The following is a 24,002-nucleotide window of genomic DNA, read 5'->3' as shown; positions in this document are numbered from 1 at the left end:
GTTGGCAATTTACTTGAGCAGACCACACTGCTCCTCCAAGTATCACACAGGCTTCCTGCTCTCTCTTGTTCCCTGGGTCACACTGCCGTCGCAGTGAGCCAACCTCATTGGCCCACAATATTCACGAGATCAGGAGCCAATGAAGTTGACTCCTGACCGGCTCACAGAGCTCTGTCGCCATAGCAACAGCAAATCAAGTGGCCTGCAGCGACAGAAAAGCAGGGCGAGAGCGGTGGGTCCGTGCGGCGAAACGTCAGTAGGCCCTGCTTTTTTGTACCAGCATGTTCTGGTCCTTAAAGAGAAACCGTGACCAAGGATTGTGCTTCATCCCAATCAGTAGGTGATACCCCCTTTCCCATGAGAAATCTTTACCTTTTCTCAAATGGATCATCAGAGGGGTCTGCATGGCTGATATTGTATTGAAACCCCTCCCACCATGTGATGTCAGGACCATGGTGCTGACATCACACTGTGGGAGTCTTGTTGTATTATGGGAAATAACAGCTGTTTCCAACTGCCAAAAAAGCAAGCAGCATCTCCTTCCACTGACATCACCTGCCAGCAGTAAAAATGTCACCATACGATAAATGTCAGAATTTAAATCAGGGAGAGGAAAGATTTTACAATAGGCAAACACTGACTAAATCATTTATGCATTATTAAGCACTTTTGTTCGTTCATTATGTTATTTTCACTGGAGTTCCTCTGTAAGGGACCAGAGACCACTGGTACTGAAGTGGTAAAATTGGTCTTAGACACAGCATTTGTAGGCCTGTTGAGCAGGACAGGATGTGAAATTGTGTCATCTCTCCACAACCTGCTGGAAAAACATTTTTTGTGCCAATAAACTGTACCACCTCCAAGTAGTATGAGAGCTTACCTAAACAATCAGTGTATAGTATTCAAAATGTGTTGGCCCTCATACTACATGGAAGTGGTAAAATGTGTCAATCAAAATTGGAAGCATGTGCCAAGCTTTAAATTGTTCCTCCGAGGGACAGTTGGTGATATTGCTATGTATTCTGTACGCCACAGGGCAAGAGGTCAGCCCTACAGAAATACACAACAATAAAATAATAATAATATACTTCAAATAATGTATAATATAGCATATTGTTCAATTCTGTGATCCTAAAAAAAAAAAAAAAATCAGCCTAAAAATTCTTTTGTACATCTTCAAATTAAAGAATACCAGAATTTAAAAATAACCTGCTGAGATAAAAAATAATATATATATATATATATATATATATATATATATATATATATATATATATATTCATTCTTTTATTATCCACAGTATAGTCCTACTCCTACTTTCGAACTTTCAGATTTTAAAAGCTAAAATCATAAGTATAAAGGTAATATCCAGGCTAAAAAAATAAATAAATAAATGTTTCTACTTACCCGGGGCTTCCTCCAGCCCCTGGCAGCCATTGTGTCCTACGCCGCTCTTAGCCGCTGGCTCCCGGTCCTCGACGGTGCAGAGGCCAACCTCGCCAGGCCGACCTCTGCTGCGCCTACGTGCAGTCAATTAAGTCCACATTGTCTGGAGCGTACTGCGCAGGCGCAGTAGTTCTGCATCTGTGCAGTACACTCTGGACAACGTGGACTTGATTGACAGCGGCGCTTGCACAGTCACAGTAGAGGACGACCTGGTGAGTTCAGCCTCTGCAACGGAGGGGACCAGGAGCCAGCGGCTGAGTGCAGAGCTGCAGTGTGGGACATAGCGGCTTCCAGGGGATGGTGGAAGCCCCGGGTAAGTAGATTTTTTTTGTTCCATAGCTTGGATATTCCCTTTAAAGGTTTACAGTGCTCAGAAGCATTGCAGAATAATTCTGCATGTCAACTCACTGCCCATACAATTCTATAGGCCTGTTCACAGTACTGCGTTGTAACTGATTACATTATTCTAACTTGCTGCATGCAAGCTTTGTATTAGGTTGGTTTCACAGTGGCACGGTAAAGTCCCACGTTACAGCAGCCAGTAACGCAGCCTAACTCACAGCACTGTAAAATCAATGTGCTGTTCACAGTGCACACGTTGCCTTACATAGCAACGCAGCACGTCAAGTGAAAGTACTGCATGCAGTACGTTATACCCCTATAGAGATGCGTTAGACTGCTTGCACATGCCCAGTGACTAACCACATGGCTAATTAATATTCACTGCACTGTGGTGGGACTCGTAGTGTTGTCTGGATCATGAACGAATCGTTCTTTTGATCCGGATCTTTTTTGTGAGTCGAATCATCTGGATCATCACAATGAACGATTTGGTTCACAGTGGATGTCTGTCTGGAAGAAACAGGAACATACAGAATGTACAGTGCAGGGAAAGTCCTGTCCTGCTAGTCATTTCATCCCCAGTAAAATGATTCAAATGATTCGGTTCAAAGATCCGGATCTTTTCAATGATCCGAATCCTTAAAAAGTTCGGGACTTCCCATCACTATCCTGGAGTGGCTGCTTTGAGAGTTGCATAACGCAGCTCAATCTGACGTCCAACTTCAACACCACCACGCATTGCGTTAGGGGCACGTTATGCGACCTTAACGTCCCCTAAAATGCAACGTCTTGGTGTGAAAGTAGCCTTAAAGTCTATGCCCAGTCTCCATTGCAGTTCACACATATAACGCGTGAGCCAATCACACTGATTACAGAACACATTCGGTGGAAAAACGTCTCTGGTCCCTTTTGGTACTGAAAGGGTTAATATTTATGTTAAAGGAAAAAAATAACACTTTTAAATTATTCAGGCCACTGACATCTGGAACAATGCTGACATCAACATCAATACAATACAATATAATAGCATTTGTAAAGCGCTTTTCTCCGATAGGACTCAGAGCATTGATATGTCTCAGATCAATACATAGTTGCAAGGTTGACTGTGTTACAGAGAAAACAGACAACTGTTAGTAAATGCTAAGCTAAATAGGTGGCTTTTACATATGGACTTAACTACTTCCATACCACAGGTTATTTCCCCTTAAAGGAATTGGCCCTAGACTACAGTACTTACACTACATAATATAGACATATGGCAATGGTAGGGATTAGATTGTGAGCTCCTTTGAGGGACAGTTAGTGACAAGATATATATATATATATACACTGTACAGCGCTGCGTAATATGTCGGCGCTATATAAATAATAATAATAAATAAAATAAATAAATAAAAATAAAAAAAATCCGCTTTACTCACCTGGGGCTTTCTCCAGCCCCTTGCAGGTCGAGGTCGTCCTTACTGCGCCTGCCTGAAGCGCCGCTGTCAATCAAGCCCACATTGTCCGGATTGTACTGCGCAGGCTCAGTAGTTCTGCGTCTGCGCAGTACACTTCGGACAACGTGGACTTGATTGACAGGGGCGCTTGCACAGTCGCAGTAGAGAACGACCTAGTGAGTTCGGCCTCTGCACCGGAGGGGACCAGGAGCCAGCGGCTGAAAGCGGAGCTGCAGCGTGGCACATAGCGGCTGCCAGGGGATGGAGGAAGCCCCGGGTAAGTAGATTTTTTTGTTCCATAGCCTGGATATTCCCTTTAAGATTCACAGTGCTCAGAAGCACTCACCTGGGGCTTTCTCCAGCCCCTTGCAGCCGACTGTCCCACACTGACCACTCCGCTTTCCGCTGCCATCCCGGGCTCCCCGCATGGTGCAGAGGCCAACCTCGAGGTCGTCCTTACTGCGCCTGCATGAAGTGCCGCTGACAGTCAAGCTCACGTTGTCCTCGGCTTACTGCGCAGGCGCTGTAAGCCGTGGAAAATGTCGAGAAATCTCCAGAACAGGGCTTCGGGCGCTATCATTCTGTAGCCCTGCTCTCTGCCTGTCAGCGGGGGACTTTCATATCCGGAGCTGCTCGTTGGGAGAGGAGTGTTCTGCAGGTGAGTAAATGTTGTTGTTTTTTACAAGTGCACTTTATTTTCTGGTGAAATGCTTCCCCCATAATTATTTTATGGTGAAAGATTGCCGCATTACGATTATTTTATGGTGAAACATTGCTGCATTACCATTATTTTATGGTGAAAGATTGCCACATAATGATTATTTTTGGGTGAAATATTGCTGCATTATGATTATTTTCTGGTGAAAGATTGTTGCATTATGATTATTTTATGGGGAAACTTCGCTGCATTACCATTATTTTCATGGGGGGAGGGGGGCACCACTTGCCACAGGTTTTCTCTCCTGGAGTGGCAAAACGGCTAGAGGCGCCCGTGTGTATGTGTATTGTACTTTTACTTTGTGGATGAACATCTCACTGATGCCAGTGTTCATTCAGTATAGGCCCTTTGATCGGCTTTGGGAGCACATGTTCCCATTCACTGATCACTGACTGGCGGGATCCTGAAGGGAGTGTGCGCACAGTCAACAACAAGGAAGAGGCACATAACCACGCCACCAAGTCAGAGATAAATTCACAGGAGCTTTAAAAAGCGTGACAGCGTTAGGGAGCAGTTAAAGGACTATTATTCTCTGGGGATGACCAAGATATTAGATCCTTTTGATCTAAGATTATGGGACATGTGATACAGTTGCAACAAATCCGTCAGATATCCAGGGCCCAAGCTGTGTAAAGATTTCAATGTTAATAAGCCAATTTTGAAGAGGATTCCCCATTAATGGGTAGCGAATGGAGTGAACAAAGGATTGGTGTTATATGGCAATGGCGGGTTGGTTTGTTCATAGCCTTGCAGCAGCACTGTGTCATTGCAGGTGATGCAGGTCATTATTTGGAAGGCCTGTATAGTGAGCATAGCAACACATCTCTAAGATAATGAACATTATTTAGCAGTGTTCCTGGGAAACTACCTGTGCTGGTGTTTATCCTCTCTCATTAGATGATGGGGTAAAAAATATACTATCATTCATCGAAAGAACAAAGAAAGAACCTTATCAGTGACCTTGGAATAGCCATTGGCCCAATCCACCCCTCAGCAAGACCTTATAAAATGACGCCAGGCTAATCCAGTATATGAACATTATTTGTTGCAACAATTCTCCCTGATGATGTCTTGGAAAAGATAAAACAATTTGCAGGTCAATACAAGTCATACATTTTATATAAAAGAGTGCTCAGGCATCAAATCCTGCCTGTATTTTTGTACAATGAAAACATATGATTTCTTTTCTACAATTACAATTGGTGCTCTGCTAATCCTGCAAAATCAATCTAAACTGAACAAGGAGCTCATATCAACCCCTTTGCAGCTTCAGTTAAAATTAAAAGGCATACTTAACTGTAGAGACTGTCAAGTGTGGAAATAATATTTGTCCAGCTGGACAGCTTTCTTTTGTAGTGGCTAAATGAATGTTGAGATTTTGTCTTCTTGAAAGCTCCTGTGTCAGGAAAGTAATGTGGACTGTTTGAGGCTTGACAAGGATTATTAAAATCAGATGGAGTGAAGGGAAGCAACTGTGAGCAAGCATAATTGACAGTGACACGCTCTTATTTTCAGCTCGCAACGATGGCTGTGCTGATATGATGGCTTCTAAATGTTAGATTTCCTTTTAAGATTTGTTAACCAGCAAACAAAAGTCAAATTCATTCTACTGAAATGTACTTTGAGATTTCTTAGAAACAGATCAGGTGCCTTATAATAGAAGATTAGTCTCTTAGCCCTGTGTTGCGTACTAGCATTAATAGACTAACTAGAGGCTGCTGAGGCATGAAGACAGTACTGTGGCAGTGTGTAAAATAGCTGCTAGCTGGATGTAGTATGTACGACAATTAAAATACTAGATTCTTTATAAGGGGTAATAATTATTCCTGAACTCTCCCGATACAAAATTTACACTTTATATCTGAATTTTTCAAAGTCTTAGGGCTGGTTCACACTGGCACTTTCAGGGAGACAGATCAATGAAAACAGATCTAATTTCCGTTTCAACAGATCTGTTTCTGTTTCTGGTCCGTCGGTTCAGTTCCATAGACCCCTATCAGCAAACTAGATTTTTGCTGGCTAGAACGGTCCGGTTTTTTTTAGCCAGTGTGATTAAAAGCATTCGTTTTTCACTGTCCCAAATGTTTCTGTTCCAATGGGCTCAGCGGTCTTGAAAAGTTGCTGCAGCTGGAAACTTGCGGTCCATTCAGCGGATCGTGCAGAACGGATCCGTTTGAACAGACCAATGCGAACAGATCGATAGGTTGCTATTGGATCCGTTCGTATTCCATTCCTATCCATTCTGATCCACGTTAGAGATAGTGTGAACCGGGCCTTAACAAAAACTTGGAAATTGGCATCTGTTGGGTACACCTTGAGTCAGAAGATAGTATAATATGTGGGTATGTGTATAGCAGGTGAGTGCACAGTAAATGGTTGTATAGGTGCCCAATAACGGTACAATTTTTAGTTCAGATTCGATCTTTCGACAAAAATTTTATGATTTGTATAGAAAACTGCACCGTTTGTGGCGCAAATTGAAGTGAAATGATTCTTTAGACATATGGAAAAGGAAAAAAAATACCATTCCTAAAGTTGGAATTTATGATCGAATCGGAATGTAAGATCTTCTTAAAGGACCTCTGTTGTGAAATTCTTAAAATTTAAAGTACATGTAAACATATACAAATAAGAAGTATGTTTCTTCCAGAGTAAAATGAGCCATAAATTACTTCTCTCCTATGTTGCTGTCACTTACAGTAAGTAGTAGAAATCTGGCATTACCAACAGATTTTAGACTAGCCCATCTTCTTATAGGGGGTTCTCAGGGTTTTCTTCATTTTCAAAAGCATTTAGCGAATGGCAGTTGCTCCGTCCAACTGCCAACAAAGTGCACTATGAGCAGGAAGGCTGGCCAGCATCTTTGTATAAATCTTTTTAAAGGTAGTGTCTTTATAAAGAATAAAGGCCACGCTGAGAATCCCCTATGAAGAGTTGGACTAGCCCAAAACCTGTCAGTAATGTAAGATTTCTACTACCTACTTTGAGTGACTGCAACATAGGAGAGAAGTAATTTATGGCTCATTTTACTCAGGAAGAAATGTACTTCTTATTTGTATGTGTTCAAAATTTTAAGATTTTCATGACAGTTCCTCTTTAAATTGTTTCATAATGGTAATAATCGATAATTGCCTTCTGATTAGTTTTAATCGTTCAAACTGTGGCAAAAGATCAAATCTGAAGGAAAAATTGTATCATTAATGGGTACCTTGAAACATGTCACAGAACAGTGCAGTTGCATAGCATGTGCGTCATTGTAGAGCTTGTGGGTAAGAAGTGTGTGTGTGTGAGTGTGTGTATACAGTGTGTGTGTGAGTGTGTGTGAGAGTGTGTGTGTGTGTGTGTGTATAGAGTGTGTGTGTGTGTGTGTGTATAGAGTGTGTGTGTGTGTGTGTGTGTGTGTATATAGTGTGTGTGTGTGTGTGTGTGTGTGTGTGTGTGTGTGTGTGTGTGTGTGTGTGTGTGTGTGTGTGTGTGTGTGTGTGTGTGTGTGTGTGTGTGTGAGTGTGAGAGTGTGAGAGTGTGAGAGTGTGAGAGTGTGAGAGTGTGAGAGTGTGAGAGTGTGAGAGAGAGAGAGAGAGAGAGAGAGAGAGAGAGAGAGAGAGAGAGAGAGAGAGAGAGAGAGTGTGTGTGTATAGTGTGTGTGTGTGTGTGTATAGTGTGAGTGTGTGTGTGTGTGTATATAGTGTGAGTGTGTGTGTGTGTGTGTGTGTGTGTGTAGTGTGAGTGTGTGAGTGTGAGTGTGTGTGTGTTGTATACAGCCCATGGGTAAATGTTCAGCACATCGGTGTGCAGCATGTGGGCAGGACAGGTATACTGCACTTATAAGTGTACAGCCCATGTGTGTGAAGTGGGAGTTTGTGCGTATACAAGACACGTGGTTAAAAGAGGGTGAAAACATGTACATATACACCGGTTATCTGCACAAAGCAGAAGTAGGAGCACATGTATACAGAGTATGGGTACATGTACAGGGCACATGTGCACAGAGGATAGATGGAGAGTGAACGTACAAAGTGAGCATACAGTAACAGAGTGCATGTGTACCAAGCATAGCCCATGGCTCATATTAATTAACTATTTTTCCTGAGTTTTCTCCTAGGTGATATTTTCACACCTTGTCATAAAATGACCTTTAAACGACCAGCAAGCAAACAATCTCAACTTACTCATGACTGACCTTACCAAAATATCCTTCTTAAGGTGGCCACACACCATACAATAAAATGATCCGATTTTACAGCAATTCGATAAAAACTATCGTATCTCCCGAAAATATCGAAAGCTTTTTTTTTTCATTCGACTTAAAAATACGATCGGATTTCCAGTTTTTTTCGATTTAAATCGATCCGAAATGCCAGATATTTCTCTTCAATTTTTTTAAAGATTGTATGGTGTGTGTTAGATTGTCAATTTATTAATATACACACCCTAGCAATTTTGTCAGAGTTTCCAATCAGTTTTATCATAATTGGGGAAAAATTTAACATAGGTGTGTGGTACATTGGTCATATTTTTGAAATGTTACAATCAGTCAGAAAAATTGATTATCTGTTCAATTTAAGAATTGCAATCAATTTTTCTGACTGATTGTATCATTTCAAAAATATGACCAATGTACCACACACATATGTTCAATTTCTTCCTCAATTATGATAAAAATGATTGGAAACTCAGAGAAAGTTACTAGGGTGTGTATATTAATAAATTAACAATCCAACACACACCATACAATCTTTAGTAGAAATTGAAGAAAAATATCTGGCATTCCGGATCGATTTAAATCGAAAAAAACGGGAAATCCGATCGGATCTTTTAGTCGAATGAAAAAAAAAGCTTTCGATTTTTTTTGAGATACGATCGTTTTTATCGAATTACTGTAAAATCGGATCATTTTATTGTATCGTGTGTGGCCACCTTTAGAGTGGCAGCAAGCTACCTTTGAGAAAGGTGACAAGAATGGAAAGCTATTAGCCAATATTGCTCGTGATCCCATAGAGCACTCTAACATTCCTAAAATAATGTTAGACTCAGGAGATATCACATCATGCCCGAGAGATATCCTGACAAGATTTCAGGATTATTACAAAAATCTATACACTTCCAAATTCAAGGGTACCAATTCTGACCTCATTGATATACAAGCAAACGTACAACTACCAACACTGGAGGAAGACATCTCCACTGGATTAGATTCTGAGATTACAGATGAGGAGATCTTAGACTCAATCCCGTCCTTCCCAGCCCAAAAATCCCCTGGCCCAGACGGGATCCCTATTGAATTCTATAAGATATTATTATTATTTAGTATTTATATAGCGCCAACATCTTTCACAGTGCTGTACAGAGTATATATACAGTGGGTTGCAAAAGTATTCGGCCCCCTTGAAGTTTTCCACATTTTGTCATATTACTGCCACAAACATGAATCAATTTTATTGGAATTCCACATGAAAGACCAACACAAAGTGGTGTTAACCTGAGAAGTGGAATGAAAATCATATATGATTCGAAACATTTTTTTACAAATAAATAACTGCAAAGTGGTGTGTGCATAATTATTCGGCCCCCTTTGATCTGAGTGCAGTCAGTTGCCTATAGACATTGCCTGATGAGTGCTAATGACTAAATAGAGTGCACCTGTGTGTAATCTAATGTCAGTACAAATACAGCTGCTCTGTGAGGGCCTCAGAGGTTGTCTAAGAGAATATTGGGAGCAACAACACCGTGAAGTCCAAAGAACACACAAGACAGGTCAGGGATCAAGTTATTGAGACATTTAAAGCAGGCTTAGGCTACAAAAAGATTTCCAAAGTCTTGAACATCCCACGGAGCACTGTTCAAGCGATCATTCAGAAATGGAAGGAGTATGGCACAACTGTACACCTACCAAGACAAGGCCATCCACCTAAACTCACAGGCCGAACAAGGAGAGCGGTGATCAGAAATACATTCAAGAGGCCCATGGTGACTCTGGATGAGCTGCAGAGATCTACAGCTCAGGTGGGAGACTCTGTCCATAGGACAACTATTAGTCATGCACTGTACAAAGTTGGCCTTTATGGAAGAGTGGCAAGAAGAAAGGCATTGTTAACAGAAAGCATAAGAAGTCCCGTTTGCAGTTTGCCACAAGCCATGTGGGGGACACAGCAACCATGTGGAAGAAGGTGCTCTCGTCAGATGAGACCAAAATGGAACTTTTTGGCCTAAATGCAAAACGCTATGTGTGGCAGAAAACTAACACTGCACATCACTCTGAACACACCATCCCCACTGTCAAATATGGTGGTGGCAGCATCATGCATCTCTTCAGCAGGGACAGGGAAGCTGGTCAGAGTTGATGGGAAGATGGATGGAGCCAAATACAGGGAAAACTTGGAAGAAAACCTTTTGGAGACTGCAAAAGACTTGAGACTGGGGCGGAGGTTCACCTTCCAGCAGGACAATGACCCTAAACATAAAGCCAGGGCAACAATGGAATGGTTTAAACAAAACATATCTATGTGTTAGAATGGCCCAGACAAAGTCCAGATCTAAATCCAATCGAGAATCTGTGGCAAGATCTGAAAACTGCTGTTCACAAATGCTGTCCATCTAATCTGACTGAGCTGGAGCTGTTTTGCAAAGAAGAATGGGCAAGGATTTCAGTCTCTAGATGTGCAAAGCTGGTAGAGACATACCCTAAAAGACTGGCAGCTGTAATTGCAGCAAAAAGTGGTTCTACAAAGTATTGACTCAGGGGGCCGAATAATGACGCACATGCCACTTTGCAGTTATTTATTTGTAAAAAATGTTTGGAATGATGTATGATTTTCGTTCCACTTCTCACATGTACACCATTGTATTGGTCTTTCATGTGGAATTCCAATAAAATTGATGCATGTTTGTGGCAGTAATGTGACAAAATGTGGAAAACTTCAAGGGGCCGAATATTTTGCAACCCACTGTAGTCTTGTCACTAACTGTTCCTCAAAAGGAGCTCACAATCTAGTACCTACCATAGTCATATGTCTATGTATATATTGTGTAGTGCATGTATATTTTAGTCTAGGAACAATTTGGGGGGGGGGGGAGTCAATTAACTTATCTGTATGTTTTTTGGATGTGGGAGGAAACTGGAGTGCCCAGAGGAAACCCACGCAGACACAGGGAGAACATACAAACTCCTTGTAGATGTTGACCTGGCTGGGATTTGAACTAGGGACCCAGCGATGCAAGGTGAGAGAGCTAACCACTACGCCATCGTGCTGCCCTGATATATGCGCATTCTGGCCCCCCACTTAAAACAGACATATAACAACAGCCCAGGTAGTGGAGAACTGCCCCCACCCTTTCACAAGCACATGTTATTTTGATTCTTAAAGAAGACAAAGATCCTCTGGAATGTAGCTCATATAGACCTATCTCACTATTAAACAATGATCTTAAAACTCTAATGGAAATCTTAAGAACTCACATTAATAAACACATAGCAGATATTATTGACCCAGACCAGACAGGCTTCATGCCTCACAAGACCACTGTCATTAATTTACGACACATTTTCACACATCCAAATTTCACATAACATCACCACTCCCCTTGCCTTACCTTTTTTAGATATACAGAAGGCTTTCAACTCGGTTGAGTGGGAGTATCTATGGGCCACTGTCTCTAAATTGGGATTTCGGCCCCGGTTTGTTTCCTGGCTTAAAATTATATATATATATATATATATATATATATATATATATATATATATATATATATATATATATATATATATATATATATATATATATATATATATATATATATATATATATATATATATATATATATATTATAAAATCCTTCTACTAAAATCAAGATTGTATCAGAGGTCTCCACAGATATCCAGTTGGGTAGAGGCACTAGACAGGGCTGCCCTCTCTCTCTTCGGCCCTCTTCGGGATGACCATGGAACCAATTGCCGCAGCTTTACGCCAAAGCCCTTCCATACGCGGCTTTCATGTGGGAGGAGGGGGGGGGGTCTGGACGAGAGGGTATCCCTGTACGCTGACGACCTAGTGATTTACCTTGAAAACCCCAACGATTCTATCAAAAGGTGTGTTAGAGATTTTTGAACTATTTTCTCCGCGAACTGGTTTGAAAGTAAATGGGAGGAAATCCAAATGACTCCCTTTGAACCACACTATCAGTACAAACCCCACTTGAGGCTATCTCTAGAAGGAAATATCTCAGTATTCTGATCTCAAATAGCTCAGCTGATTATTACTCTGACAATTTACTTCCATTATTTCAATACACCAAGAAAAGGCTCCTTGGGTGTCAAGGTCTTCCACTATCCTTAATCGGAAGAATCAATCTCATTAAAATGAAACTCCTTCCTAAATACTGACATATTTTGCCCAAATTTGGATACATAAGAACTTTTTCAATCAGTTAAATTCAATCCTAACTAGTTTTATATGGTACAACAAAACCCCAAGACTTAGTCTTAAAAAACGTCAGCGACCATGGACCGAAGGAGGCCTTGCCTTTTCTAATCTTTATAAATATTTCATTGCTAGTCAGCTAGTTACAGCACACTGATGGTGTATACAGAACAAGTCAAACCTCTCAATGGTTTTAGATGCAGCGCTCCTAGGTTCGTTTGAAGCACTTGCTCAAATACTGTACAGAGGTGTGAAAGCACCATATCCTTTAACAAGCAATATGAAAGTGGTTATACGTGCCTAAAGTGTGGTTCAATCATGGTATTTTCCCTCCACTATTGCACTTTCCCCAAAGCTTCCAATCTGGAACAACCCAACATTAAATCATTTCTTTATGATTCCTGATCCTATCATTTGGATCAAAAAAAGGAATAACTCATATAGAACATATAATCTCTGCTGGAACATTAATAGATTTTAATACTCTTAAAAATACCTTTTCACTACCTAATAACTATTTTTTCAGACACTTAAGGCCCGTTTCCACTATAGCGTTGCGGAATCGCCGGCGAATCACCGCAGGAAAATCGCATGCGGGTGCGATTCCGCATGCGTTTTTTGCCGCGATTTCGCATGCAATTTCGCATAGGTTAGGGTGATGCGATTTTAACCATGTCACTGCCTGTGTGAATTAACATGGGTACCTATGCGAAATCGCATGCGAAATCGCGGCAAAAAACGCATGGGGAAAACGCATGCGATTTCCCTATTAAATACATTGCGTGCGATTCGCCTGCATTCCACACGCAGGCGAATTCTGAGGGCCCTACCCTGCAGATTTTTTCTGCACAGAAAAACGTGCAGGAAAATGCACAAGTGGAAACAGTCCCATCCACTTGTACTGGCTGTGCGAATCCGCATGCGGGCAACGCATGCGGATTCGCGATAGTGGAAACGGGCCCTTACAGCTGAGTCATGCATACGTGGCACAGTTTGGATGGGAGCCTGTTAGATAACTTACCTCTGATATAGAGGACACGCTCTTAAATGAAAACTTAACTAAAACACATTCAGCAATCTACCAAAACATAGTCTTCTGGCTATGTCCTAAGATAGCCATTTTATGGAAGGAGACTTGCAAATTTATCACACCTGTTACGAAGACACATGTCTCAACTGAGCTGTATTCTGGGTAATGTTCATACGTTAGCTCCAACAAGAGATCAGAGATCTTTAATAGGCCTGCTCCTATTTTATTACAAAAAGGCTACTGTGTTAAATTGGAAACAACCTGTCCCACCAACTATTTAATATTGGAAAAAAGAGTCAATAATTCCCTTCATCTGTACAAAGCAGCATATATGGCAAGGGGATGCGCATCCAAATTTACTAAGGTATGGGGCCCTGGGACCTCTAATAAAGACATGGTATGATCTCTAGAACGTACTGATGATTTACCTCCAGGTTGGAGGCTACTCTTCTATACAAAAGATAACCGGAATATGTATCTCTTCTTCGCCGCTACCTGCCGCGCCGCGCCCCCCTCCAGACCCCTTGCGCAGCCTGGCCAATCAGTGCCAGGCAGCGCTGAGGGGTGGATCGGGATTCCCTCTGACGTCCATGACGTCATCCCGCCCAGTCGCCATGGCGACGGGGAAGCCCAGCAGGAAATCTCGTTCTGAATGGGATTTCCTGCTTACTCTGATCGCCGAAGGCGATCGGAGTAGGTAGGGGGATGCCGCTTGTCAGCGGCTATCATGTAGCGAGCCCTGGGCTCGCTACATGATTTTAAAAAAAAAAGAAATTTAAAAAAAGTGCTGCGCTGCCCCCTTGCCGCCAGAATTTGAACGGCAAGGGGGTTAAACAAGGTGTGTATGAGATCTGCAGATATCATAGACTATGAATGCAATTTGCAAGAACTGATCTGTTGCATGTGTACAGCATCTTTGCGTGCAGCACCTTGCAAAGATTTCTATCTGGTGGGGAATTCAGCTCCATAGAATAGACTGTGTAGGTATGGCCTCTCATACTACATGGATGGGGGTAAAATTGGTCTGTGATCTTTCATTTTCAAAATACTTTTATCTAATGTGTGTACCCACCTTTAGAGCAGAAAGGAAGTTCAGAGAACTAGTGATGGGTCGTTCGCGAACGAGCCGGCTCTAAGAGCCGGCTCTTTGCTGCGAACGACAAGAGCCGGTTCTCAGTTTTGAAAGAGCCGATGCCTCAGCAGCCCCACACAGCTCTGATTTGCTGTGTAATAAAGGGCGCTGAGGCATGCTGGGAGATGTAGTCCTCCTCTTGCAGCTTGTAGGGGCGGGGCAGAGCAGTAGCAGGAGGGATTGCCGAGTCAGAGAAGCAGTCTGAGTTGTCATGGAGACGGGGGCGGGGCTTTTACTCCGATTCTGAGTGGTGTCTAGTGAATTTTAATGAAGAGCCGATTCAGAGCCGTAAGAGCCGGCTCTTTAATGGGAGCCGATTCAGAAGAGCCGATTCTCCGAGAAGAGCCGGAATTCCCATCACTACAGAGAACCCCCCTCCCCAGATTGTGAAGTGTTGACCATGGTCCTGACAGTTTACTATCTGTGAACATTGTATTGTTGGATGTAACGGATTTTCCCAACTGCCAAGCAAGCAATATCTCCCTCTGTGCGTAGAACTCTCAGTATCGACCATTCCATACAGATCACCTGACAGAACTAAACACGTCACCACCAGTGATAAATTTCAGAACGGAAATCAGGGAGAGGAAAGATTTTGCAATGGGCAAATACTGACTACATTATGTAGAAATGAATAGTGTAAAAAAAATAAGCAATTGTATTCATTATATTATTTTCACTACAGTTCTCTTTAATTTCATACGTCTATATTCACTTTAGGTCTTCTCTAAGGAAATCTGCATGTAGTTATAGCGTAGGACCCAGTGTAAAAACAAATATAACAGTGATGTGTCTTTCAAGATTTTTTGCAAAGCCTTATAAATTCAAATCACAATAGCTTCATTTATGAACAAAGTTCCCGCCACTTACTTATAAAAGAAGATCAGTTTCTATTTTGTGCCAATCAATTCTCCCCTCCCGCCTACACAGTGACAGATGGCTTACGTTACGTAACAGCGTTAGGGACGCCTTAACGTCACGGCATGGCAACCAGCTACGTCATCTAACAGCTGGCATCCGCAAAGACAGCAAGCGCTACCTGTGCAACGCTGATTCTGCAGCTCAGACACGGACTCATCACGTGGTGCCTCGCGCTGGTGAGTTTATGAATATCAGGAGAGCACGTTCAGCATGTGCCGCCTGCTGCATGATACAAGCCATGCTGCTATTGCTCCACAAGAAGCTGCTCCTCTCTTCTTCTTAGGGGACCCTCCGCTTTCCAGCTTTACCTTTCCGCAAGGATGCCCGCCTTCTCTTACACCCCGAGAGATCGTTGCAAGAACCACGCTGTGTTTCTGTGGCTTACCACTGCAGCAACAAGCAGCTCTCCTGCTGATAGCGATGTCTGGGCTGTGGGCTGTGTGCTGTGAGAAGCTCCCTCTCTCTCTCCACTGCTCTGTGCTCCAGCTCTGCTCACATCTCCTCACTGCTGCTGCTCTTCCTGGTTGAGTCACATGGTCCGCTCACATGCACTCTGCTAGCTAATCCACAACAACTAGCCAGGGATCGTAGTCAAATACCAATCCACAGGAGTTAGCCAGGGATCGCTGTCAATTACTGGACGCTCCTGTTAGTGTAAAACGTTTATTTATGTACTTGACTTACTCTATAGATGCTTATATACTAGCGGTTCACATATACCCCCTGGTAACCCCTTTTTTCTTTTCTTAACATCTTAGTAAGGGGGCTTTTAGGACCATTGTAGTCCCTTACACACCCCAATGAGTTCTGGGTCACCATGAGCTTGCTGGTTAGTCTGTGCCTCTCGGATTTACAAGCCCTACTCCATAGAGCCACATTAATCCATGCCATGCACTGATGAGGATCAAACAATCCGAAACAGCCTGTATGCATGTTGGATTATTATGGCTCTGTACACATTAACAAGCTGACACATCATTGCATTCCAGCGGTTCTGGAGGTGTGTTTAGCTTCTAAGGGTACAATGGTTAATTTGCATATATTCAGCAGTGATGCACTGGGAGACATCTCGAGCTCACTCTAACCTGAATTATCGCAAATTCTTTCTGTTTTAGGAAAGCAAACTTTTGTTTTTCTTAACATCTTAGTAAGGGGGCTTTTAGGACCATTGTAGTCCCTTACACACCCCAATGAGTTCTGGGTCACCATGAGCTTGCTGGTTAGTCTGTTCTTTTCAGAAAAAATAGTATAAAGGTAGGGCTTTTTGTATTGGGTACTCAACTTATGGAAACCGCTTGGATGCTTCCATTAATGGGCTGCCATTGCCAAGCCTGCTGTATTTTTTGTTTGCTTGAGAGGCTCTATACAAAGTATAGGCGCACAGGAAAATCGCATAGCCATTACAATTAGGCAATGCAAAATATTTTCCTAACGGGTTCTTGGTGTTTTGTTTTTGTTTTGTTTTTTGTTTTTTTCCTCCGGTGGAAATCGCAAATGCACCCAAATTGGAATGCAGGGCTGTGGAGTCGGAGTTGGAGCTATTTCGGGTACCTGGAGTTGGAGTCTGTGGTTTCATAAACTGAGGAGTTGGAGTGGGATGGGTTTTTTTTTTTTTTTACGGACTCCACGGCCCTATCGGAATGTACATCTGCCGGATTGGGGTGAAACTGCAGTAGCAGAAATAGAACTTCAATCGCTTTTCTTAGTGGAAAAGTTCCCATATTGTTATGATGGGCCACAGCTGGGACTTTCGCGTGTCAAAAGATTCATAAACCTCAGCATACTTCTCAACTTTTGGAGACAGGAAAATGGGACACTGACATGTCCCTGCCACACCTTTTAGCCATGCCCCAGTTTTACACGTGCCATGCCCTCCTTTCTCCCATATACAATTCTGTGGTCTCTAGTAGTCCTCCCCCCCCCCCCCCCCCCCCCATATACAGTTCCCTGGTGTCTAGCTATACCTCCATCACTCACCTACACAGTTCCTTGGTATCTATAAGGAGGACTTTGGGTCTTCCTATTGTGTGACTAGCTGATTTGCTTAACAAGTTTTCTACATGAAACTGGAGGCTTTTGCTGTATCCGCCTAGAACACTAATGTATAAAGAGCTTTTAATTAGGTGGTGCTAACCCCCTTTAGGACTTTTCTCACACATACCCCACATATGAAATGCAGCAATCATTGACATATGAAATGAAACTTCCACTCCCCCCATAAATGCAACAATTACCCTACAAATGAAATACAGCAATAATCCTTTAACCCCCCCCCCCCCCCCCCAATCCCCCTCCTTATTGGTGTCAGTGGGATTCAGGATGTGCCCTTGGTGGGGGTGATTACCATAGCAAAGTGGTTGGCTATGAGTGGAAACAACCTCAAGAAATTGTCACAGGAAGAGGGTCATTGGATTTATGATATGAAAGCATTACACATAGCACTGGATAAAGATTTCAACTTGCTGTGTTTCATGTAAGAACCAGAAGTGGATGCTAACAACATACAGTTGTTCATAGAGGTCTGCATCATTATGGAAAGTAGAAGCCCCCTTTAAATAAGGCCCCTTTAAAGCGGTATCGTCGCCATAAAAATCAAATTTCAATAGCAACTGGTCTGAGTGTATTAAGTTATAAAGATGCTAATCCTGCATTCAAAACTTTTTCTACTGTTATGATTTGGAGTTATCACATACTTAAAGAGAACCTGTACTGAGTAAAAATATTTAAAATAAACACATGAGGTAACTTAAAATGAACATTACATAGTTACCTTGCCATCAGTTCCTCTCAGAAGCTCACTATTTTCTTCTGACAATAATCCCTTCCAGTTCTGACAATATTTTGTCAGATCTGAAATATATCAGTTGCTGTCAGTAAAATATCAGTTGCTGTCAGTTATAGCTGAGAGGAAAACTGATGTACCAGGTAATGTCCATGTTTCCCTATGGCTCAAGTGGGCGATGTTACAGTTTAACTGTGTGCTGACCAGAAAGCTGTTATGGGGTAATGGCCATTTTCAAAATGGAGGATGGAGAATTCCGTCAATCGCAGTGGGCAAACAGCATGCGGGAGAGGAGAAAGCAATTGATGAGTAGACTACATGGGAGGTAAGTATGACTTGTGTATGTTTATTTTGACTTTTAATTTTCAGTTCAGGTTTTCTTTAAAGAGGAACTGTAACATAAAAAGATCCCCTGGGGGGTACTCACCTCGGGTGGGGGAAGCCTCCGGATCCTAATGAGGCTTCCCACGCCGTCCTCCATCCGTCAGGGGTCTCGCTGCAGCCCTCCGTGGAGTCCGGGCAGCGGTGACGTCAATATTTACCTTCCTGGCTCCTGCGCAGGCGCTCTGACGGCTGTCGGCTCCGAACTACACGGAAATACCCGATCGCCGTCGGGTCCGCTCTACTGCGCAGGCGCAAGTTGCCTGCGCAGTAGAGCGGACCCGAATGAGATCGGGTATTTCCGTGTAGTTCGGAATGGAAAGCCGCCACAGCGCCCCCGCTGGAGCCAGCAAAGGTAAATATTGAAATGACAGTCGGCACAGTCGCCGGCTGTTCGGAGGGCTGCGGAGAGACCCCCGTGGGACAGAGGACGGCGTGGGAAGCCTCATTAGGATCCGGAGGCTTCCCCCACCCGAGGTGAGTACCCCCCAGGGGATCTTTTGAATGTTACAGAGTCTCTTTAAGGAACACTGGCTCTTTAGTAGTCGTGCCAAAAAATTGCATGCTGGGGGTTCTTTTTATCTATAATCTATTGCTCCTCTTCCCTTTATTTCCCTGCCAGCTTCTTATCTGAAACCTAATCCCCTACTCACTTGTGTTTACAAGCAAGGCTGAGGCGACTCAGCGATTGGAGGAGACAAGAAAAAAAGTAAAGGGCAGAAATGACATCACGAGTTAGCCTTAACTGTGGGCAAAAGACATGGCCCCCACCAGGAACAGAATTCTCGTAATTTACTATACAACATTCACTGAAATCAAAACGTGGACAGTATAATACATGTGTTTATGTAAGTAGGTCAAGTATTTATCTACTTATATATGTGGGGTTTTTTTCCCCTGGCATAGTATGGCTGATCCTACTGCTTTAAGAAAATAGGGGGGAAGGGCTTATATTGCGGTGAAACTCCTCCCACAATGTGACCATGATCCTGGCAGTTTGCTGTCTGTGAACCTCGTTGCATTGTGGGAAATAACGTTTTTCCAACTGCCAAGCAAGCAGCATCTCTCTCTGTGAATAGAACTCTCAGTATGAGCATTCCATGCAGATCACCTTGAGGGCCCTTTTCCACTAGCAGTCGCTAGCGTTCACGCTGAACGCTAGCGACTGCTGAATCGCAAAAGGTAAATTACCGGCGATTTCCCGACGTTTGCGGCTGCGATTTTGCTATGCTATGCACTGCATAGCAAAATCGCGGCAAATATCGCGCCGCGATCGCGTTCAGGCAGAAACGAATCGCGGTAGTGGAAATACCCTACCGCGATTCCTATGTTATTTAGCAAACCCTAGCGATTGTAAAATTGCTAGGGGTTTGCGATTTTGCGATTCCGCTAGTGGAAAAGGGCCCTGAAGAACAAAAGCTGTGACCATCTGTGATAAATTTAAAGGCCCACTCCTGCGAAAAAAAGTAATCAGTTTAAAATTTGACAGAACCGACTTGTGTTGGACTAGACAATCTCCTCATGGGGGATTCTCATGTGTTTTTTTTTTTTTAGCATTTCCTGAACAGCAGTTGCAAAGTCTAACTGACAAAATAGTGTGCAAGAGAGTAGGGAGGCCGGCTGGTATCTATTTTGGCAGTTAAAATGCTGTTCAGGAAATGCTTTTGAAAACAAAGACCCTGAGGCCCCGTTTACACTTAACCACTTAAAGACTGCAGGGCTAAACCCCCCTAGTGACCAGGCAATTTTTAGCTAAATTGGCCACTGCAGCTTTAAGGCCAAGCTGCAGGGCCGCACAACTCAACACACAAGTGATTTCCCCCCCCTTTTCTCCCCACCAACAGAGCTCTCTGTTGGTGGGGTCTGATCGCTCCCCCCATGTTTATTTATTTTTATTTTTTTATAAATATTATTGTTTTGTTTTTAAAAAAAAAACAAAAAACCTGTTACTTTAAATTTCTACCCTCCCTCCCTCCCTCCCCACAGCCAGCCAATTATGGCGATCGGCTGTCATAGGCTTCTGCCTATGAGAGCCGATCGCTCTCTTGTCCCCCATGGGGACAGCCGTATCACACGGCTGTCCCCAGTGCAGCGCTGCTGCTCATCGCAGCGCTGCACCTAGTAAATAGACGGCGTGATCACCGTCTAACAGTCTCACGAGCGGCAATAGCCGCTCGGAGACTGAAGGCGGGGCGGAGCTCCGCCCTCCGAGCATGAGATGCGCGCGCACCATGCGCGCGATCTCATGCAAAACAGAGCCCCAGGACTTTACGCCAATTGGCGTTAGGCGGTCCTGGGGCCGCGGCCGCGCCTACTGGCGTGACGCGGGCGGCAGAAGGTTAGAGAGGAACTCCAGTGAAAATAATGTAATAAAAAAAAAGTGCTTCATTTTTACAATAATTATGTATAAATGATTTAGTCAGTGTTTGCTCATTGTAAAATCTTTCCTCTTCCAGATTCACATTCTGACATGTATTACATGGTGACATTGTTACTGTGGGCAGGTTATGTAGCTGCTTCTAGCTGTTTTGGCTGTTACAGACAACTGTAAGCAGCTATTTCCTGTCAATGTGAACATTGTTACATTGTGGCAGTTTGCCCAGAGTACCGCGGTCCCAGAGTTTCTTGTGGGAGGGGTTTCACCACAATATCAGTCATACAGCGCCCCCTGATGGTCTGTTTGTGAAATGCAATAGATTTGTCATGTAAAAGGGGGTATCAGCTACTGATTGGGATAAAGTTAAATTCTTGGTCGGAGTTTCTCTTTAAAGAAAACCTGAACTGAAAATTAAAAGTCAAAATAAGCATACACAAGTCATACTTACCTTCCATGTAGTCTACTCTTCAGTGTCTTTCTCCTGTCCCGCGTCCTGTTTGTTCACTGTGATCAAGGGAATTTTCCGTCCTCCATTTTGAGAATGGCCATTACCCATAACGGCTTCCTGGTCAGCACACAGTTAAACTGTAACATCGCCCACTTGAGCCATAGGGAAACATGGACATTACCTGGTACATCAGTTTTCCTCTCAGCTATAACTGACAGCAACTAATATTTTATTGACAGCAACTGATATTTTACTGACAGCAACTGATATATTTCAGATCTGACAAAATATTGTCAGAACTGGAAGGGATCATTGTCAGAAGAAAATGGTGAGCTTCTGAGAGGAACTGATGGCAAGGTAACTATGTAATGTTCATTTGAAGTTACCTCATATGTTTATTTTAAATATTTTTACTCAGTACAGGTTCTCTTTAAAGGACCGTTTCCACTACTAAGTGGTGCGAATGCAGCTACCTAGCCGCATCACTTCCGCATGTCCCGATGCGGAAGTGTATTGAAGGAGATGGGACGGGGCTGCAGGTGGACGCGGCTGTGGGAGAATCTGCAGCATGTTGCAGATTCTCAGATCGCTCCGCACAACATGCACGCAGTGGAAACTCTTCCATTGCCGTGCATGTGTTTCAGGACACCTGCGGTGCGATGCGGCTATATAGCCGCATCGCACCGCTCCTAGTGGAAACAGGGGTCCGTTTCCACTACTAAGTGATGCGAATGCAGCTACCTAGCCGCATTGGATCACTTCCGCCGCCGGCCGCATCCCTTCCGCATCCCCTGATGCAGAAGTCAATGGAGGAGATGGGATGCGGCTGTGTGAGAATCTGCAGCATGCTGCAGATTCTCAGATCGCACCGCACATCATTTGCTCTCAGTTATAACTGAAAGGACAACTGATTTTCAAAGTAATGCCCAGGAAGTGCACTCTTTGAGCCGGCAAAGAATAAATACAATGTATTTATTCTTAAAACCACTTGGGAAATCGCTATACAAAGTGCCTTTTCAAGCGCTTTGCAGTTTCCTTATACCTTCTATTGAACCAAAGCGTGCAGAAAATGGTATAGGTAGCACTTTTGCGATCAGAGAGTAATTGAAACACTCATATGTGAACACTCTCATAGGAAATCATTGCACAAGCACTTTTAGGGCGATTTCTAAAATCAACTGCGCTTAAAAAAATCCACAAACTCTCTCATAGTGTGAACAAGCCCTGAGAGGAGATGCACTACATGAGGATCCCACATGAGGAGATGGAATAGTCCAAAACCTATCAGTTCTGTCAGAATTTAACTGCTTACGTTTTTCACTAGAGTGCTCCTTTTTAAAAATGCAAATCGGGGAGAGGAAAGATTTCACTATGGGTAAACACTGACTAATCTATAAATTGATATTGTAAAAATAACCATTGGCATTTTCACTACAGGTCAAAGTATGCTTGCAGAGTAACCGTTTAATATAGTTTTTTAAACGATCAGTAGCGTCGTGTAATTGACAGCGATCCCTGATTAACTCCTGTGGATTGGTATTTGACTACGATCCCTGGCTAGTTGCTGTGGGTTAGCTAGCAGAGTGCATGTGAGCGAGATCATGTGACTCAACTAGGAAGAGCAGCAGCAGTGAGGAGATGTGAGCAGACCTGGAGCACAAAGCAGTAGAGAGAGAGCATCACCCAGCACACGCAGCTCCGACATCACTATCAGCTGCAGTGGTAAGCCGCAGAAAGCCCTCACTAACAGCCTGGTTCTTGAAGAGATCATTTGTGACTGGATCTCCATTGGGGACTTGTGTGCACAGCCCTTGCAGGGAGTGAGAACACATCCATCACTCTTCCAGGGAGCCAAGGGCTGTGTTTTTGTTATTTCTATTCCCAATTTCATTGTGTTATTAGTATGTTCTGCATTTAGTGTTGAAGTTTGAATTGCATAACTTTTCCTGGTGCACTAAGGTGAAATATAATAAAAAAAAACAGAATTCAAATACAGTGTTCAAATCTTTATTTTTATAATGTTTAAAAAAAAAAAAACCCCGTATAAAAGTGAATTTTGTTGGCTGATACTCGAGCAATCTGTAGTTTTTGCTCCTTGTCTTTCCAATGGACAGTTACACTCTACATAGGGGAAGCTAAATCCAGTGCTTCAAGCACAAATCTGTTATCTGTCCCTTTTTTCTTCCCTGTAGACCTGCAGTGTAACATGCCTCTCCAATAGTCATAGCCGCCTGTATGGAAGCTGCATTATGTTCCAGTCACACAAGCACGTTTTTTTTTAAAGAACTTTAGGCATTACCACTGACACACCTCTCCTTAGTTACCTTTGACTTTCAGACATCTTTCAAGGTCACTCTTGTGCCTCTTTTAGGTCTCCCTGGGGACTCTGGTTCCCCAGTAAAATCTTCTCTGGGGAAAAGTGTGGGTGTGTGGGAAGGGGGGGGGGGGGGGGGCACTTAGGTTGCTGGGTTGTGGAGTATACAATGAAAATGGTAGTCGAAGTTCCCAGAGGAGAGGAGAGGTGAGGCCGAGGAGCAGAGGATCCCTGTAGGATAGAGCAGTGTTTTCC

The 24,002-nt window shown here is 43.2% G+C and overlaps 2 protein-coding genes across 10 annotated transcripts in view; one reads left to right on the top strand and one right to left on the bottom strand.

Annotated features, from left to right (window-relative positions):
• The window catches only part of SLF1 (SMC5-SMC6 complex localization factor 1), a 147,732-nt gene extending 131,756 nt beyond the window's left edge, over positions 1 to 15,976 (bottom strand). The window contains exon 1 of one of the 3 annotated variants that reach the window (XM_068247552.1): positions 15,831 to 15,976. The gene's annotated coding sequence lies outside the window, so the exon portion shown is untranslated. The other 2 variants (XM_068247572.1, XM_068247563.1) reach the window with 2 other exon arrangements.
• The window catches only part of KIAA0825 (KIAA0825 ortholog), a 516,601-nt gene continuing 508,118 nt past the window's right edge, over positions 15,520 to 24,002 (top strand). For 6 of the 7 annotated variants that reach the window (XM_068247538.1, XM_068247506.1, XM_068247509.1 and 3 more), the window contains exon 1: positions 15,520 to 15,621. The gene's annotated coding sequence lies outside the window, so the exon portion shown is untranslated. Of the gene's footprint in view, positions 15,622 to 23,055; positions 23,156 to 24,002 lie in introns of those variants that run through there. The other variant, XM_068247507.1, reaches the window with a different exon arrangement.

Source organism: Hyperolius riggenbachi, chromosome 1 (assembly GCF_040937935.1).
Source record: "Hyperolius riggenbachi isolate aHypRig1 chromosome 1, aHypRig1.pri, whole genome shotgun sequence".
Lineage (NCBI taxonomy): Eukaryota > Metazoa > Chordata > Amphibia > Anura > Hyperoliidae > Hyperolius > Hyperolius riggenbachi.
This window is presented reverse-complemented; position numbering and strand designations above follow the sequence as displayed.